The sequence below is a fragment of the Odocoileus virginianus genome, chromosome 24, assembly GCF_023699985.2.
Source record: "Odocoileus virginianus isolate 20LAN1187 ecotype Illinois chromosome 24, Ovbor_1.2, whole genome shotgun sequence".
Classification (NCBI taxonomy): Eukaryota; Metazoa; Chordata; class Mammalia; order Artiodactyla; family Cervidae; genus Odocoileus; species Odocoileus virginianus.
This window is the reverse complement of record NC_069697.1, coordinates 50,854,592-50,871,306: the sequence shown is the minus strand read 5'-3', so window position 1 is coordinate 50,871,306 and position 16,715 is coordinate 50,854,592. Positions and strand designations below refer to the sequence as shown.

At 43.8% G+C, this 16,715-nt stretch overlaps 1 long non-coding RNA gene across 2 annotated transcripts in view; it reads right to left on the bottom strand.

Moving 5' to 3' along the window:
• The window catches only part of LOC139030876 (uncharacterized), an 89,599-nt gene extending 78,184 nt beyond the window's left edge, over positions 1 to 11,415 (bottom strand). For both annotated transcript variants that reach the window (XR_011483318.1, XR_011483317.1), the window contains exon 1: positions 11,148 to 11,415. This is a non-coding gene — a long non-coding RNA (uncharacterized lncRNA). The remainder of the gene's footprint in view (positions 1 to 11,147) is intronic.
• Between the last annotated feature and the right edge of the window lie 5,300 nt (positions 11,416 to 16,715).

The window sequence follows — 16,715 nt, the reverse complement described above, 5'->3', positions numbered from 1 at the left end:
AGGCATGGTGAAGAATAGATGAATTCATGGTATGCAAAGTGAAAGACATCCCCCTTAATGAATGTGCTCACTGGAAAATTCCCAGTTTTCTGGCTCTAGCTGGCTTTGGGTGCTTGGTTTTCACGTCATACATGGGGGAGGGTATCTGCTCTTTTGTGCTTCACGGGTGTGGGCTGGAGTATCAATGTGTCCCAGATCCAGTCCACAGCTGGAGGAGTCCTTCTTAGGATTCTAATTAGAATTGAGCATTCACAGGAAAGATAGCTTCTAACTCCTTTACCTTATCTTTTTTTCTGGAAATGGTGGGGAGGGTATTATCAAAATTGTAGAAAATATGTTCAGAAAAGAAAATAGGTCAAAATGCATTTTTATTCACATGATGAAAAGACTCTTAGATAATTATTACAGTCAGTTATAACTGTTACTGTTCATATGTCTGCTTTTTCATTGGGTGACAAGGGCAACCGTCTGGGTAGACATTATTGTTATCTCCATTTTATAGACAAGGAAGCCGAAGCTTGGGGAGAGTTAGGTGGGTGGCTCATGTCTGTACAAATAGTGACTAATGAAGAGGAGATGTAAACCTTGACCTTCTCTTCTTTAAATCTCGATGAAATGATTTGCTTTTTTTGTTACTTCATGTCCCCTTGGTTTAAGCCAGGGTGTATAATTGAAGTATTCATGCTTAAATATTATTTTATTTCATCATTACTGTGCTTTTGCAAAAGATGAAGGGGCTTTAGTCTTATAGGTCAAATGTTTCATGTGTTTTTTCCAGCTAAAAATTAAAAAGCCAGGAAGTGTGAAAATAAGACCTGAGCTTTGACCACTAGGATGTTATAAATATAGACCAGTCTGGTAGAAATTCCATGGGTAAAGAAGGAAGCAAGTATAAGGCAGGAAGGCATTTGATTATAAGCAATAGAAGAACAGAAATATCTGACCGCAGTGCCTTAACCGAACAGGGATTTTATTTATTTTTTCTTATAAGAAGTCCAGAGGCGGGTGGTCCATGGCTGGGGAAGCACCCACACAATGCATCCGAGCAGCTCCTCCTCTCCTTCTTCTGCCATCCTTAGTGTTTGTCTTCAGGTGTGTTGCCTAATGATTGTGAGTTCACTTTTCTATCTCTAGCTCCAACTACACATTCTATACTGGAAGAAGAAGTGCCCAGCCTGTTTGCCTCTGAGTCTATCTTTGGTGTTTGGAAAGGGATGCTCTCTCCAAAGACTTCCCTCTGCATCTAGAGTTAAGACCTGGGTCTCAGGACTTCCCTGGTGGTCCAGTGATCGAGAGTCTGCTGTGGGTACAGGGGAAATGGGTTTGATCCCTAGTCTGGAAAGATTCCACATGCCCTGGGGGCAACTTAAGCCTGTGTGCCACAACTACGGAAGCCCACATACTCTAGAGCCTGTGCTGTGCAACAAGAGAAGCCACCACAATGGGAAACCTCTGCACTGCAAGCAGAGAGTAGCCCCCGCTCACTGCAACTACAGAAAGCCTTTGAGCAATAATGAAGACTCAGTGCAGCCAAAAAAAAGCGCAACTGTGTCTCAGGGCCACCCTAACTTCAGGGGAGTCCAGGAAGGAGAATTTTTCAGCGGGGTTCACTTCCATACTGAACAAAATTATGTACATTAGAAAAAATAAGGGAAATGGATGTTCAGTGAAAAAATATATAAGAAACATACAATTCTTAGATTTTTGCTTTTTGGCTGGTGAGGTCAGGAGTGAGTGTAAATGGACAGTGATGATTGAAAAATCACTTAAACCAATTGCTCAGTTGGGAGAGGCTGCTGACCAGAGCACTAGGGCATTGAACTTTCAAATGGTGAGGAACTGATTGGTTCAGCCTGGGCCAGGCTCACTGGTAACCAGCTGGAGTGACGGTGAGAGGCTGTAAGAACAAGGTGGAACCAAGTCAGGAAGTGGCCAGGAAGGATCAGCGCCAAGAGAAAAACATCAGCATTTATGGACATAATTTTTAAGGCCAAGTCAAACAGTCAAAGTGACCTCTCTACCTTCCGAAGAAGCAGTATCTTGCCTGTCGCAAAGTGGTTTGCAAGTTGCTCCCTGACAACAGATGAGCATCTCAGGAAACTGGTCTGTTTCTCAGCAGAAAAGCCCGCCCCCTCCCCCCCTCCCCCCCCCCCCCCCCCCCCCCCGCTAGTTTTTTGTCTTGTTTAGGTGATAATATAAATGGTTACAAGAGCAATACAGGCCCAGGGCTGGATTTTGAGCAAGAAGACCACGATTACTCAATGCTGCATCTCCTAGGAAGATCGTATTAATATTTTGCTACATTTCATTGCTTGTAGAAGCTACATCTTGGAGCTGTTTGTCCAGCCACTAATTGCCTTCATGTCCCCTCTGTGTTGAAGAATGTGAAGATGATTATAGTGCATTGCTGGCTGGTCACTGGGCAGTACACCTATGGCCATGGAATGGCAAGGCTGCCTGGGGTCTAGGTCTGTGATTCTGTCCTCTGTGTTCAGGCCGTCAGAGTCGTATAGAACATGCTAGAGTCCACTGCTACAGGACCTGCTTGCCCTCAAGCGGCAGTTGGGGCCATGCAGATCCAGACTGTGGGCGGGCTGGCTAGCGTCTAGCCTATGGAGTGATGTGTGGGAATGTTGAGTCTCAGGCTGGGCTGAAAGATGATCAACAGCTCCCATGTGGAAGGAGAAGTCAGGACGGAGACCTGAGGCCCAGAAGTCCAAGGTGAGGAGGAGAGTCCTGTGTTCAGATATGCTAATCCACAGGAATAGTAGGGAAGAAGATCTAGTTTGCACAAGCCAAAGTCTAGGAAGACCAGAGCTATTAGGGGCTGAACCAAGGGATGAGCGCTGGGCCCTATTAATAGAAGGCACCGGGCTTCCCTAGTGTCTCAGATGGTAAAGAACCCACCCACAATGCAGGAGACCTGGGTTTGGTCCCTGGGTTGGGAAGATCACCTGGAGGAGGGCATGGCCACACACTCCAGTATCCTCGCCTGGAGAATCCCGTGGACAGAGGAGCCTGGCAGGCCACAGTCCGTGGGGGCACAGTCATACACAGCTAAGCGATTAAGCACAGTCCTGAGGGACGGACAGGTGGTGTGAGTGGGGGTGGTAGTTGGCAGTGGTCTGGGTGTGGAAGGGTGCTGGGGTCAGTGTTGAAAATGGGTAAGTCTGGTTCTCCCAACACTGAGGTTTGTCTGTTTCACAGCAGTGGTCTGAGCTGGCCACTGCGAAAGTATGGTGCGTGCATGTGGTCAGCAGGGTCTGCACTCTTGGAATCTCTCTGAGTGGATTGTTGGAAGTTCTGCCATTATTAGGAAAGTATTATATTTTCTAATCTATTTGGTGCCAGATGTGGTTCAATCTCTATATGTCTCCTCATTTTCCATTGTTTAAAATGGACATATTTCTTACTTCGTGGTTCCTGGGAGAGATGTTATGAGTCTAAATGAGATTATGTGGTCTTTGAATTCCACTGAGGAAATAGCTATGTAAATTCAACGTATTGTTATTCATGACATGTGTGGTAGAGCTGAAAACTCTAGCTACTGCCCGGTCATGCAGACCATAAAATTAGACTTCCTATACTGCACACAGTAATTCCCTTTCTTAGAGTAGAAACCACAAACTAATTTTGCCTTACAGAAATGTGCTCCCATACAAATTTTTTAATACACGTTTTGAAGACTGGCTCAGTTTTACCGTGAAGTTACATCTGAGAAAAGTGATGCCATCTAGGAAATGTGTCTTACATACAGGGCCATACATGTTTTAGATGCTTACCAAGAAATGACTATGAAGATCATTAATCCAAATGACCTCACAGTTTTCATTTTTACATCACTAGTTCAATTAAGAAATGATGTTCAATAATATCATTGAGGCTGTATTACATTTCTGATCCTACCTAGATGCAGGCTGTAGGCATTACCTGATTTTTTTTATTTCTCTTTAATTCTTTACCAGTTGCAATGTTTTCTTTGCAAGTGCATTATGGGTAATTTATGTTGTTTTGACTGTTTCTTTGACGTAATTTGCAATTCTGCACCCAGAGTTGTAATATACTACAGTTTAGATAAACGGCACAGAAATACAGAGGTTATCTATGTAAAATGATTCATATTTCAAAATAGGGACTTCTGTAAAATGAAAAAAGTATACATTGCTATTAATCACACTTTTTATATTACTTTTTTCCCCTCAACTGAGATTTGTTGCATTTACTATTGTAACATATTTCCAAAACACATTAGTTAAATGGAGCTGAAAATCATGCATGCATATTTTATGGAAAAAATGTGCAGATATATTTTCAATTTTAAGCTATAAACTATGGTTTTTCTTGGATGATTAAAATATTCTGGCCCATTTAAAATGAGCTACATAATAAAAGTGATGTGCAATAATAATTTTACAATGCTTAATAATACAAAGTGCTTTATCTGAAAAAATGCCTTTTAAAAGGTTTTATGCATAATTCAAGCACTTCTGCTCTGTGTAAAAAGCAAGTGAGTGATCTGCAAGTGGAATTAGAAATGGAAAAGAATTGAAAAAATAATTAAAAAACCAGACTTGGAATTTTCTGCCTCTGTTTGCTGGAATCAGGAAGCAGGGACATGCGGAAAGGTTTCATGTTGACAACCAAGGCAAGTAGGGCAGAGGGACACAGTAGAAAACATTAGGTCCAAACTTTCTCTAATGCAGGTTTTCTGGCTTAAAGAGGTGGGTACAAAGGGTTATTGAAGTTTATTGAATATGTTTCTTCTTGTCAATTCATGGCACTGAGGAGCGTTTGCCCTTGCTCACACAAGAGAGGAGCTTTTAGATCTTCAACCAGACAGCTGCCAATGCTACCTTTAACATGCAAAGCAGCCCAGGGAGTCTGCGTGCTTCGAGTCACCATCAAAGCGGAGGAGCTGGGAAAAGATGCACACATCCTCCTGACACCGACCCTGAGCGTCCCTGGTGAAGAGGTGAGAGGGCTGCTGGGTGTTTATTAATGAAGCCTGGGCTATTGCCATTTAGAATGGTCCAGAAGATGAAACAATTTGGAAGGAAACTTCCAGTATGAAAAGAGGTGTGGAAAATCAGCTCCCATAGGAACAGATTAATTACTAACTCAAAAGAAAACCATGACCCACAATATTTATTTAAACTTGAAGGCATGGTAAAATAATGGTGGATTAAAAAATGACATATTTAACTAATGACTAGATGGTCAAATATAATAAAATTCCAAAATATCCCAATTGTTTCAGTAAGAAAATCTGATATATAGGTTTTATCTTCCCATCACCATAATTCTGTTTGGGTGAATTTTTGTTTGCCCTTGATGAAGGTTTTGGTTGTATTGCTTTGGATTGGGCAGTCCTAAATCTTTTGTTTTGACTCAACTTTTCATGACCTAATTTCTAAAAGGACACAGTTATAAATTTGGGCTTTTCAAAGATTTTTTCTTTAATAATGTAATTTTAAAGAGGTGTAAATAAAGCATGAGTCTGCTGAACATGGTCTAGATACAATCTCATTTGGAAGCAAGAGTTTTCTCTCTGTGTGTGTGGGGGGAGGGGGGGAGCTTACTTCAATAGAGCCATAGAAAATTTGGACAGAGCTTTGCAAATGCCATCCAAAACCTTGCTCACAAGAAAAGTTGGTTGCTCTTGTTTCTATGGCCTTATTCTTGTTGATGCTGTTTGGTCACAAAGACTCTTTGTGACGCTGTGGACTGCAGCACGCCAGGCTTCCCTGTCCTTCACTATCTTCCGGAGTTTACTCAAACTCATGTCCAGTGAGTCAGTGATGCCATCCAACCATCTCATCCTCTGTCTCTCCCTTCTCCTCCTGCCTTCAATCTTTCCCAGCATCATGGTCTTTTCCAATGAGTCAGCTCTTCGCATCAGGTGGCCAAAGTATTGGAGCTTCAGCTTCAGCATCAGTCCTTCCAGTGAACACCCAGGACTGATCTCCTTTAGGATGGACTGGCTAGATCTCCTTGCAGTCCAAGGGACTCTCAAGAGTCTTCTCCAACACCATAATTTGAAAGCATTGATTCTTTGGTGCTTAGCCTTCTTTATGGTCCAACTCTCACATCTCTACATGACTACTGGAAAAACCATAGCTTTGACTATACATCACTTTGTCTTTGCTTTTTAATATGCTGTCTAGGTTTGTAATAGCTTTTCTTCCAAGGTGTAAGTGTCTTAGCTTTGTTGCTGGAAAAGGAATGACAGGCCACTTCAGTATTCTTGCACTGAGAACCCCACGAACAAATTGTATGAAAATGGCTTTTATTCTATTCCTGCTCTAAGAGTTTTAATGGTACCCATGTCCTAATGCATCAAGTTTAATTTTCCCAACACTGTTGGTGGGTGGGAGAGCTTTAGGTAAAAAGGGAGAGGAAAGGGATATATAGATACACCTCTCTTTCCCTCCACACTTTCCATCCTTTTGGATTTGGCCTTCTTGTTGACAACTTTGTATTAAGCGGTCTTCAATCATCACTTCTTTGAGTCCAGTTATGACATTCTCTACAGCTCTCAACATAAGACAGAGTAAACAGTGGCTCTCAACAAAGCTAGTAGAGGTGATGGAATTCCAGTTGAGCTATTTCAAATCGTAAAAGATGATGTTGTGAAAGTGCTGCACTCAATATATCAGCAAATTTGGAAAACTCAGCAGTGGCCAGAGGACTGGAAAAGGTCAGTTTTCATTCCAGTCCCTAAGAAAGGCAATGACAAGAATGCTCACACTACCGCACAATTGTACTCATCTCACACGCTAGTAAAGTAATGCTCAAAATTCTCCAAGCCAGGCTTCAGCAATACATGAACTGTGAACTTCCAGATGTTCAAGCTAGTTTTAGAAAAGGCAGAGGAACCAGAGATCAAATTGCCAACATCTGATGGATCATCAAAAGAGCAAGAGAGTTCCAGAAAAACATCTACTTTTGCATTATTGACTATGGCAAAGCCTTTTTTCTGTGTGGATCACAATAAACTGTGGAAAATTCTGAAAGACAGGAATACCAGACCACTTGACCTACCTCTTGAGAAACCTGTATGCAGGTCAGGAAGCAACAGTTAGAACTGGACATGGAACAACAGACTGGTTCCAAATAGGAAAAGGAGTATGTCAAGGTTGTATATTGTCACCCTGCTTATTTAACTTCTATGCAGAGTACATCATGAGAAACGCTGGGCTGGAAGAAGCACAAGCTGGAATCAAGATTGCCGGGAGAAATATCAATAACCTCAGATATGCAGATGATACCATGCTTATGGCAGAAAGTGAAGAGGAACTAAAGAACCTTTGATGAAAGTGTAAGAGGAGAGTGAAAAAGTTGGCTTTAAGCTCAACATTCAGAAAACTAAGATCATGGCATCTGGTCCTATCACTTCATGGCAAATAGATGGGGAAACAGTGCAAACAGTGGCTGACTTTATTTTTCTGGGCTCCAAAATCACTGCAGATGAGTGCAGCCATGAAATTAAAGATGCTTACTCCTTGGAAGGAAAGTTATGACCAACCTAGACAGCATATTAAAAAGCAGAGACATTACTTTGTCAACAAAGTCCATCTAGTCAAGGCTATGGTTTTTCCAGTGGTCATGTATGGATGTGAGAGTTGGACTATAAAGACAGCTGAGTGCAGAAGAATTGATGCTTTTGAGCTGTGGTATTGGAGAAGACTCTGAGGGTGCCTTGGACTGCAAGGAGATCCAACCAGGCCATCCTAAAGGAGATCAGTCCTGGAGTTCATTGGAAGGACTGATGCTGAAGCTGAAACTCCAATACTTTGGCCACCTAATGTGAAGAGCTGACTCATTTGAAAAGACCCTGATACTGGGAAAGATTGAGGGCAGGAGGAGAAGGGGATGATGGAGGATGAGATGGTTGGATGGCATCACCGACTTGATGGACATGAGTTTGGGTAAACTCTGGGAGTTGGTGATGGACAGGGAGGCCTGGCGTGCTGCAGTTCATGGGGTCACAAAGAGTCGGACACAACTGAGCAACTGTACTGAACTGAACTCAATAAATATTTGATGATCGACTTTACCTTAGAGAAAACGGCATTGTCCATATCTGATATAACCGAAATAGACAAGGAGTTTTTGTTGTATTGGAGTGTCAACAACAGCAACAACCTCCTCCCCCAGTGGAGAAGGCTGCAAATAAGAAAAGAGCTTTATCTGCAATCTTAAGAACTGTAATTCTGGAGACACAGATTTAGGGAAAAATGAAAGCACTCTGGGGAAGAGAGAGTCAGAGGCTTACAAAGCCAAAGCCCCTGAGACTGTACTCTGACACAGGGAAGGAAATATTTGTCCTTAAGTGTTGGCTGCCATGAGTTGTGTCAGGGTAAGGATGCAGTGAACTGGCTGTCACGAGCTATTTTAGAGTCAAGGTCTGATGTGTATCTTGAGTCTATGGAACACTGGGTAGACGTCCCGGTTGCCAGTGATGAGATGATGTGGCCTAAAGGTCAGATTCCAGATAACTGGGCACCTGGGTTCCTAGGCTCCAACACACCTCCCACCAGACAAGTGAGCCTGCTTTCTGGCTTGGGACCCCAGCCTCACCTCTCCTCCGAACGGACTCCGACTGCTCCTGCTCCACTGGCAGCTCCTGCGGCTGTGAAACCTGCAGACACACCTCCCGCAGGAGGAGCTGCCGCTCCTGATGGCCCCTGGCCCTGCTGACTGTGCCCAGGATGCGTCTGGCAAGGGGCAGCCGACAAGGGCTGCTGCTGAGCCTGATGTCAGGGAGAGCCTGCCCCGGGTGTTAACAGAGCAACCAGGACAAGCCTGCATTTTGTTATTTTTCATACAACCTGACCTGATGCCCTGTTCTTTTTTTCTATGAGATATGTGATTTGCAGTATAAGCTGTTGATTAAAAAAAAAAAAGGTGAGATACCATCCAGTTGAGATGTGTACATTCACACTTTCTCAGTGGGCTCTCAACTCCATTTTAGAGAGCTCTCTTAGCAATACTGATTCCATTTTGACTTTTACAGGAGTAATATTTAAAAACTGTCCACAACAGCTTGAATAGTCAAAATATATTTTAACGTAGGTTGTCTTGGTCCGCCCTTTGATAAATTAACACCGAGAGACATTTTAGTTGAGGACCGCTTGATTTCCTCTACCCTATATGTACAACACTCACTTTTGAAATGACAAGACTTTCTGGAATGCTTAGCTAAGCATTTAAATCAACTCTGAAAAATCACTTGTTTCATACTACTTTTTGCCATCTGCTGTCATTTGTTTTGGTTTTATTTATTTATTTTTTACCCAGAGCAACTCCTTAGGAGAGCATTACATGGATAGAAATAAATAATTGTTGGTCGATTGATTATGATTAGAGAGTGTGTGTTCTGAAGTTGGAAGTTGAAGCCAACATCACAGCTCTGAAGAGGGTGGATGAGGGATTGGTTTGATAGAGGAAGACCCCAGTCCTCAGCTGAGAGGGCCAAGTGAGATGCCTGGAGGGCTTTGCTTCCTCTTGATCCCTCATCTACATAAATTACTTTGGAACTGACTGTAAACGAGTTAAATGGTTGGCTGGTGACAAAAAGATGAAGAAAATAATGAATGCATACTAGGCGACACAAAAGATTTAGAGGGATTTGTATCAGCTTTGTAACCAGACTGTCACATGGGAAATAAAATTTATTGTTGCTAAACATTGAACATTACTCCTGAGGACTAAAGTAATGAACACAAGTAAAAATAAATAGCATTGAACTAACTAGAGCAGCAAGACTTTCAAAAGAGCACTCGGGAGAGGAATGAAGGGTTTCTCTCTAACACTGTCTAGATAACATAAAGGCGCAGTTCACCTATGCAATAGAATTAGGCTAATTACAACTGCCCAGATGATAGGTCAAAGTGTTTAGTTATATCCAATTCATTTAGTTATAGCCAATCCATTGACACTTGCCTCCCAAATTCCAAAGAAAGCATCAATATTTGTTAAAATATACACATCAAGGTTTTATATCCCCAAGCTTTTGAAAGCATAGCAAAAAATTAGAATACAGTTTGGGTATTATTAGAAAGGTTTTAATTCAGCATCTGTGTAGAGTGGTGAGTAAACCTTTTAGACCTTGAGCTATTGCTTTAGAAAACATGAATGACAATGAAAAGTATTAGCTTAGGGATAGCCCCCACCTCCCCCAAGGAAAGCATCAGAAACTCTTTATCACTTGAGACATTCAAAATGGGCATAAAGTATATCAAGTAAATTATTTTCTCACTGGTGTAATTCTTAGTAAACATAATGAAAGGAATTTATTTTCTCAATGTGTTTCTCCTCTCTCAGTTTACCATTAAGTACATCACAAATCAGTTTTGAACCCCACGGTAAACGTTTTTCAGTGCCCCCCCAAAGGCCCGTATAATCATAAATATATTGTTTAGGGCAATGTTAGGTTTGTCACTTACCCAGGGATTGAGTCTCAAACTACCTCTCTTTAGGAATAATATTAGTTTGTTTGTTTTTAAATGCATTGGCCTCTCTTCATCAAGGTACACTTCTGCAGGGTCCTGTGGGGCCCCTGGGCACAAAGCCTTCCTGCGTCCCTTGTTTTTTTGATTTTTGGAAACAGTCTTCTTTCAGTCTCCACGACCTTCCCTGAATCCCAAGGGGCATATTCAAGCAGTTGCTAATTCGGGAAAGGAGGGAGACCAGGGAGAAACAATAGTGTAACTCTAGGGCAAGGTCCTGGTTCCCTATCAAAAAGTGTGTTTAGTTGCTAAGTCGCGTCCTATTCTTTGCAACCCTTTGGACTGTGGCCTGTCTGCCAGGCTCCTCTGTCCGTGGGATTTTCCAGGCAAGAATACTGGGGTGGGTTGCCATTTCCTTCTCCAGGGGATCTTCCCGACCCAGGATCAAACTTGTGTCTCCTGTGTCTCTTGCATTGCAGGCAGATTCTTCACCCACTGAGCCATCAGGGAAGCCGTTCCCTGTCAGTGGATACACACAACAACAGCTTTGAGCTGTTTTGCAGCTGAACTACAATATCTCTGAAACCCGCTACAGGTGGGAGAAGTTTACGGATTAAGGATGGTACTCTGCCCACAAGCGTTTAAGACCCCAGACCAGTAGGAACCTGAAGGTTGGTCATGCTGACTCCTACTTACCTCACCACCAGTCCATCAGATGGACGTCCACAAGCTGATCACACCCTCTTTGCACCATTACTATAAAACTTCTTACTATCCTCTCCAAGCTGGGACACAGATTCTTCCAAGGTAGGAGTCGGCTGGGTCTCCCTTTACCGACTTTTGACCAGCCAGTTAGCACCTCTAAGCCTTAGGTTCTTCATCTTCTTCTTCTTTTTTAATGTCTTCCCGCATTCAGGATTCTCTTTTGGAACTTTAAGAAACCTAACCATCAGGCATTATAGAATCCGAGAGATTAAAAAAAGAAAAGGCATGTACTGAGCACTGCTGCCCCCTGGAGGTCTGAACTAGAGACAGAGAGGAAACCTTTTTCTTAAAGGGCCAGAGCGTAAATGTTTTTTAGACTTGGCAGGCTAAGAGGAAAAACTGGGAGCAATATGTGGATATTTATGTAAAAAATGTAAAAACCGTTCTTGAGGGCAATACAAACACAGGTGATGGGCTAGATTTGTCCCTGTTCGCCCCTGGTCCAGAGAAATAACATAGACAACCCAAAGTGCAAGCTGTAATGAGGGATGTCTGTGGAAAACTATTCGTCTGAACGACTTTCTTCCTTGAGCCGACCACAGGTTTTAATTAAAACAGCCTTTCCTGCTTGTGTGAGAGCCCGGTGCCTCGCTGGGGAACAGGGAGGCCTTGCTGGGCTGTCTTTTCATCCTGCTCTCTCATCTTTCTCTTTGCTTTCTTCCACCTCAAACTACTTTTTCCTCCAAGAGCTCATTTACTGGGGCCAAGATGAGCGGGCCTGCGGGGAGGGAGAAAGCGAAGGGAGAGGCCAGCCAGAATTTTAATGTCCCACGCGCCAACATAATTACAGAGTGGATACAAACCCCTCCAAAGCTTTTGTGCTGCCTGATATGCATGCATTATTTTCCTCGTCTTCTTGTCATCAGCCAACCATTTAACTAGTTTGCAGTCAGTTCCAAGGAAATTTATGTAGATTAGAAATCACCGACCTAAACTGACGCCCCGAAGACATCTTACCTGTTACCACCTCGATAGATAACGTGTTTTAAAAAATTCACTCTTGCTATTGGACACCCACTGTCAGTGGCGCTGTCTGTCTTATCTCAAAGGCCTGTGAATTGGCCCAAATAGGAAGCATGGGTGATCAGAAAGTCTCATTTCGGATTGTTCTGGAGTTTTTCGCCAACAAGGGCCCATCACTTTGGGAATTCACTCAGAAAAGTAGAAGGAAAGTATTAATAGCATTAAAAAAAATGCATTTAACTCAGCTGCATTTTCCTTTGCTATGATTAATTTCATTTCCCCTGGGAAATGTTACCCTTTGACGCTGTAGATGAATTAGAATTTTTCTCTCAGAATTATTAAAACATACTATTCCTAACAAGTCATGTGTTCCCTATGGCGATCTTTGATTTGTCTCACAGTTAAATGCAGTTAATATTGAACAAACAATCTGTTGTCATTATTAGTGTTTATTGTTAAGGCGACTTGAACACCAGTGATATTTTCTTTTTGGAGAAGGCTTTTTTTTTTCTAACACATTCTGACCAGTGTTTTTTTATGTATCAAAAATGATATGCTTGTCAATTTGAAGCCCAGCTCTGTCAAAGCAAAAATAAGACGTGATACGACTGGGCTGGTAATCTATGGCTTGAGCCCAAATGATGACTATTATGAGGTATAGTACACACAGGTATGGTGAGCTCATCTCTCAAACTGGCGGGGTGCCACTGCGAGGAAGCCACTTTATGACTAGGTGAGTGATCATATTAAGAGAGAGACAGGCTTAATAATGGGTGACCCACTATCAAAACCATTGACATAACAAATGTGTGTGTGAACATAGAGGGCAGATGTCTACCCCTTAACCTTGTACCTGGTCAGTTCCCCAGGGGCACAGGTGTGGGTCTCAGAAGGCAGAGAAGCTTTCGACTGCACTGCCTGTGTGGGAGGCAGTGTGGTGGTATCAGAATCTGGCAGCCGTTGTGGGTTGCCTCTCCACCCCCAATCGCCATTTCCCTCCTTTTTGGTAAATGCAATTTCTTTGGGGCGGGGGCGGTGGCGCCAAGTTAGGGACTAAAATCATGATGGATTTTAGTCATGAATGGCAATATCATTCCTTTTTTTTAAAGAAATTTCTCACCTGAGCTGTGGGGCATGCAGCAGCTTAGTTCCTGGACCAGGGTTTGAACCTGTGCCCCTGGCATTGAAAGCCCAGAGTTCTAACCACTGGACTGCCGGGGAAGTTCCTTGGCAATCTCATTCCTTTCGATAGGGTTTTCCTTTTCCAGTGCTCCCTGGAGTCAGGGTGGCTATGTATGTAAGGCCAATGCTATGGTGGGAGATATCTGCAGTTGGGCTTCTGGGAAAAACGTCTCCTATTTTTTTACCCAAGTGATGTTGTATGAGGATATACTGCTTGGGCTGGTGGCCATTATCTTGCGATAACTAAGAGCGAAAAGCTGGCTGAGGAGAAGGACCAAGTCAAGATAGAAAGAAATAAGGTGTTTGATGGTGTTGGGGAGCTGTGCACCCAGTCTGGCGTTCAGCACGTTTGGACTTCTTGTCACATTAGGTAAGGAAATACTTTTATTGCTTAAGCCACCATGAACTGGGTTTTCTCTGTCAGTTGCTTGGAGCCAAATGAGTTTGACTTTGAAACGGAAAGAGACACTCTCACTTAAATTGTTGTTGTTTGGTCACTGGGTCGTGCCCAGCTCTTTGTGACCTCGTGGACCGTGGCCTGCCAGGCTCTTCTGACCACGGGATTTCCAGGTGAGAAGACTGGAGTGGGTTGCCCTTTCCTTCTCCAGGGGATCTTTCAGACTCAGGGATCGAACCCATATCTCCTGCCTTGACAGGTGGACCCGTTACCCCTGAACCACCTGTGAAGCCCCTCTCGCTTATATTTCCTCACAAAACGTGGAGGCATTTCGGTGTTTTATGGGCTCCAGCTGGAGAGGCAGCAGGATGCAGAAAGGGTGGTGGTGTCAGGTCAGAGCACGCGCGGTACCCGGACTGTGCAGAAGTACCGGCGGAGGCGGAGGGGCTCAGCGACTGTGGCAGCCAGTCTGGGGGTCCTAACAGAAGCGGCAGATGTGCCCGACTGAGGTCATGAGGAGCGAAGCCCAGTAGACGCAGTGGTACCGAGTTGACAATGGGATGCCTCATGTTCAAGGAATAGAGCAGAAGATAGAAGAAAGCTACGGTACACGGTGGCTGGCTGGACAGTGGATTTGCCTTGTCTGTGAGCAGCACATACACGTCATCTCTGGTACCTTACAGAGGATAACTTGCTGCAACATATACACCCAAAATGCATAATGGCTCAGACACAATAAGAATCTACATTTTGTTCACATACAGGCCAGTGGAGAGTGGATGGTTCTCCATATGTTGACTCAGGGGCCCAGGAGACTTCCATCCGGAGATTCTGCAGTTCCCTTGGACCTAGTTGTCATCTGCATCGAGCTGGTGGAGGAGGGAAAAAGGAGAGTATGGAGCAGAGACGCCTGCCTTCTTAAAAGCCCAGGTCCAGAAGGGGCACAGTTCACAGTGAGAATGGGTTATGAGTTTCCACCTAGGTGCAAAAGGAGTGGAAACTGGGTTTTACAGGCTGGGCAGATGCTTTCCAGTTACAACTTTGTATTGAGAAATTGGAGACCATTCTGATAGGTAGTCTTTCCTACCCTGAATAGACATACTTGTTCAGGGGTGGAACTGGGGTGGGGTAGCTGATACTTCGCAGAGCCTTGGAGTTTCCTAAGTGGCTGGTGGGGTAAGCCAGTGACACATAGGTGACAAGACCAATGATTTATCCATTTATCTTCTAAGTGAAGGAGTGGCTTTTTTTCTCTCCCCCTTCCTTGAAATCATCTGCTTGCCTATATAACATTACTGATTAATTAAAAAAAATCCTTTCTTTTGCCTAATTATTTTGGTCTGGTATGACCATAGTACTGAATTTCATTTCTGATTTAACTTAAACCATTATCAACAGTCTAAACTGTTAATACTTGCACCTACTAAGTCCTTTTATTTAAGAACAAAGCCCTTAAAAGCACTAAAAGCATGCAGTGTTTTTTTTTCTCTTTAAAGGATTTTGATGACTGCATGGCTTTTGACTACTAAGAAATGGAATTTCACTTCAAAATGAGTGTCAGACTTATTTTTCAAGTGCCTTGTCATAAATGCATTGCTATCCATGTAATAAAGTAATTTCCCCTTGTGTGACAAATATAGCACTAAAGAAGAATGAGCCTTGTCTGATAAAATGGCTTTTATTAATCCCCTAATGTTTTTATTTTGTTGTAGAATTATGATTAGTTTCAAGAGAGTAGCAAACGGGTTATGATCAGAGTTGGATATTATTACTATCCAGATATCTTTGGTTAATGCCTGCTGTTTATTTCAAAAACAAAATGCTCCCATTAAGAAAAACCAATGATAATGGCCTGACTTTATTATCAAGAAATTATACCTGTTATGTAAACCTTGCTAATTATAAGCGCTTGAATTCATTTGGGTGATATAACAGATGAAAAAGGCCATTTATTAGGAGGAATACTTGGCTTTTGTACCAGCATAATAAAACTGAAATAATAAAAAAACAATCTAAGGAAAGAAGAAATGTTAATGAGGAGTGGAATTTGCCCAGGAATGAATTATACAGGGAGACGACATAGAGTGTGGGATTAACATGAGTACTTTGTCTTGGAAATGAGGGATTCCCCTTAGCCTCATTGAGCGGGTTGTCCTCATTTCCCCCTCTCCTCCTTCTCCCTTATGGTGGAGGACCTGATGCATGCACCGGCTCCCGCTTCTCCTGGCTCCTTGAGCGGGTTGTCCTCATTTCCCCCCTCCTCCTTCTCCGTTATGGTGGAGGACCTGATGCATGCACCGGCTCCCGCTTCTCCTGGCTCCTTGAGCGGGTTGTCCTCATTTCCCCCTCTCCTCCTTCTCCCTTATGGTGGAGGACCTGATGCATGCACCGGCTCCCGCTTCTCCTGGCTCCTTGAGCGGGTTGTCCTCATTTCCCCCCTCCTCCTTCTCCGTTATGGTGGAGGACCTGATGCATGCACCGGCTCCCGCTTCTCCTGGCTCCTTGAGCGGGTTGTCCTCATTTCCCCCTCTCCTCCTTCTCCCTTATGGTGGAGGACCTGATGCATGCACCGGCTCCCGCTTCTCCCTTATGGTGGAGGACCTGATGCATGCACTGGCTCCAGCTTCTCCTGGCGCCTAACTCCTCACAGATTCAGCTCTGTTTATGGTCCAGGGTCCTGTGAGCACCCCCACCTGGCTGTCCTGTGCAAACAGAATTGATCTCTTGTCCTCTCTCGTACTAACTTCCGAGCGGGGGTGGAGTCGCATTACAGTGCTGTGCCCCTTTCTGCCGCACCGGGACGCGAACCAGCCACGTGCGCACATCCAGCCCCGCCCTCTGGGCCCCGCCCCCGCCCCGCCCCTCTAGGTCTCCAGAGGGCACCGGCCGAGCGCCCTCTTCTCACCGCGGGTTCCCACCAGCCGCCTGTTTTACGCACGACACTGCACGCACCGCAG